Here is a 3,705-nt window from a genome sequence, read left to right as displayed (position 1 = left end):
CTTGATCTTTCAGCTTGCAAGTTTGAGCAGCTATCCTTTAACAAAGAAGGTACTAGAAATCCTTTAATCCTTTACGAAAAGCACTAAATCCCCAACAGCACAAAACACAATAAACACACAACCTATTAGAAACTCAATAAAAAGAAAAAAAGCTCAGTAAGAAAAAGCTGTTTGGCAAAGAAATCAAAAGTGAGAGTGGTTTGGCAAAATTAAGTCCCTCGATAAACAACTTGGCACCATACCCATCCTGGCAGTTATTAACCTGTTGAGGACCGGCTGATTTTGCTTAAAACATATTTCCCATAGATACCTGCCCAAGTATACTTGGGACTTGTCCTCAACAGGTTAATCATAGTTATTATAATCAAAGGCAAAAAAAAAACAACAACACATGCAGTATATGACTACACTGTATAAATCATTACAACCACTTTTTAGGTGTTACCTCATTGGTGCATTTAGTGTGTCAAAGATCAAGAATGCAGCAATATCTATGAGCACTCTGCAGAGGATTTTCACCTCAAGTGTTTGGCATTAAGCCAGCTCCCATATCATGCTGTTCTAATCTGTGAAGAAATTGTAAAGAAACCTAGAACCTACTGTACAAGCCGAATGACAATAACACAGTTGTATAAGAAAGTATAAGAAAGGTTCATTCTAAACAGTACATCATGTATTGGGTGGACAATAAACTGCAACATACTCGGAGATTGAACATAGCTGTCTGCCAACTTAATTCAGAGGAACACTTTCAGAAAATCTTGAATATTAACAAACTTTCTTCTAGGTTTGAGGCGACATGATACATCCACATACTGTAAAACTGGAAATTTCTGCAAATCTCACAAGGAGCCAAGATTCGCGAAAAAAATTTGAAATGCATGTGAAAGTTCTTGTCTACACTATATGCATTAAATGCCAGTGGCAATTCATGAAAATTTCATGCCACAAATATTTTTGGTTTTACAGTAGTAATCATAGTCCATTCAAGCTTTACTATGCTCACATGATTGTAGCTACTCTTACTGAGAAAGAAGGCAGTTCAAGACTACATGATAGTCTCATTAAGAGACAAATTACAGACTGTTCAAGAGTACCAACCTACATGAACTGTCAAGGGAAAAACAAGGAAGGAAGGATGTATAAACCAGAGTCATCTTAACTCTGCATCAGATGGGTGCAACTGCTACTTGACATAAGGAGATGGTTTTTGGAAAACAGCTTTCACTTTTGAAAAGTTCAACAAGTTATGAACACAGAAGATTTCCATATATAGCCACTAAAATTATCTTCGCTAGCAGATATGACTTCTGGTTAATTTTCAAAATGCATGGATAGTACTTGTTCAAAGAAGAAGCACTGAGGAGGATAGGGTGATGGGATAATGAGTTTCTAATCAGCTTGCTATAGAGGTAAGAGAGCTGTTGGAATCACTGAAACTCACACCACGAGAGTGATCACCAGTTGTTGTGTATGAACACTTGTGTGACCCTTCACAGCTTGCAGTTAATCATGACAGCTATTATGACAAATGTTTAGTGTATCTATGTAATTTGTTCTTGTACTACATCAATTACTTTTGAAACTGCATGACCATGACATGAAGGTCTACATGACACAGATCAGCATTTCTTGGTCAAGCAATGACTGAATTTTAGTACAGCTTCTTCTTTCTTCTCGAAATCCTAGGCGTTGAATACACTTTGCAGAGTTTGGGCAGGGTCTTTGTCAACTTTGCCATCACCTTCAAAATGAAAACCATTCAGAGCATAAATCCATTTATAGTCTTTGCTTTCATTGCATTGTACTGTACAATGAAAACACATACACTGAGGTGTACTTTTTATTGTAAACTTTTCATGGACTATGAGTATTGGTATAAGTATTTTCCTAGTAGCAGTCCTTCATGCACATAGGATGGGGACAGCTTTGAAATCTGCCACCGCATCATCCGAGTCCCTCATTGTGGATTCCTATTCAGATGTAATTATCTTTTCTTTGTTATATTTGTGCATCTAGTATGCTTACAATATTACTCAACATAATCCATTAAGCAGATAAATAAAGGGCACAGTGCTGTATGCTTTCATTTCATTGTGATTTTGTTACTTCAGCTTTATAGACTAATTCATCATTATCAGTCTCAAATGACTGCTTGCTTTTCCAAACTATCACATTCACACATTATTCTTGAAGCTGCAAACTTCTCCACTGCCCTACATGCATTGCCTAATGCTCCTATACCTCTGTCCTTGGAGAAAGGGAATCTGATATCCTCCTTATATCATACCTCTACATGATTCAATACTTTAAACTGCAATCAAACAAAACAGGACGTCACAGAAGCTCTGTTGCTACTGACCATTGGGTGTCATTAGCAAGACTTAAAGGGGATGGCTAGTAACTGATCAGTGGGAATCAGTGGGAATGCTGGGGGATGATTGTTCCAATCCTTGGATTCATTTAAGAGTATATTATATATCTACTGTTGTGAGAAAATTATTTGCTTCAGAATGGTTTCATATTCAAGTAATGTGCAGTTAATCGTTAACGATCGCCCTGTCACTGTACAGGCATACTAACCTGGAAACATTAAACTACACATTGCTTGAATACGAGACCATTCTGAAGCAAATAATTTTCACACAATAATAGATATATAATGTACTATCAAATGAATCCCACAAGGATTGGCACAATCATCCCCCAGCATTCCCACTGATTCCCACTGATCAGTTACTAGCCATCCCCTTTAATGTGAGATCTGTAAAATGGGCACTGTACACATCCCTTCCATGAGAAGTTTTTGGAAATCTAAAAAGAATCTTCCACCTGATTGCATTGATTATCAAACCCATTCTTATGGGAACCTGGCACACCAGGTTCCCAAAAATGTATAATGTAGACAAGACTGTCTGCATTCATGGCCTAAATTCATGGAAATTTGTGTTACGCTGCCGGAAAAATGGCTTTGATAGAAAGATTAAAGCTTCTTCTATCAACATCTGTTCTCTTTTTGTATGAAAACTGTGTGTATATTTGCCTAATTTTTCTTTTTTTCCAACGAAGTGTGCACTTGTTTTACTAAAAACTTGTATGAAGATGTACATAGCGACGAAGGCTGAGCTCGGTAGATTTTGATTTTCGCTGTCCCCATTCAGGTGCCTCTCGAGTGTATAACAAAGGAGTTTAAGAGTCCATCAGCGCATGCTCTATTCATACCTCATGCCCGATTGATATTTTCATTGTTCAATGGCACATGTAGTTGACTGTGGAAAGGGGATACATGCAATGCTTGACTGCTTTCGCACAGGTGGATTACCAACCTGTCCATTCTCTGACGACCTGCAAAAAGAATCTTGTTTTGGGACATTGAAGGCTCTCCAAGAAATGCAGAATGGGTTAAGGTCAATCATGATGGATGAATGGATGGATGTGTACCAATCCAAGCAGCACTTCACCTCCAGCTCAAGTTATATCAGTTTGGATGTTAGTCTAATTGGCTGACTTTCTTTCATGTTCATATTCATGAAAACATCACAAGGAGTCAATCGGATAAGAGAGCTTGTACAGCTTCCATAGGTTCCAACCCCCCCTGAACTCTACTTGACCGAAACCAGAGGTGTCACATAACACTCTCCATTCCCTTCCCTACCTTACTCGTCCCTTCCCATGACCCCCCCCCCCCCCCCCCAAATCCTCTGG

The sequence above is a fragment of the Diadema antillarum genome, unplaced genomic scaffold (assembly GCF_040938485.1).
Source record: "Diadema antillarum isolate AM-2024a unplaced genomic scaffold, OU_Dant_1.0 seq00000624_RagTag, whole genome shotgun sequence".
Taxonomy (NCBI): Eukaryota; Metazoa; Echinodermata; class Echinoidea; order Diadematoida; family Diadematidae; genus Diadema; species Diadema antillarum.
Note: the sequence above shows the minus strand (reverse complement) of the source record.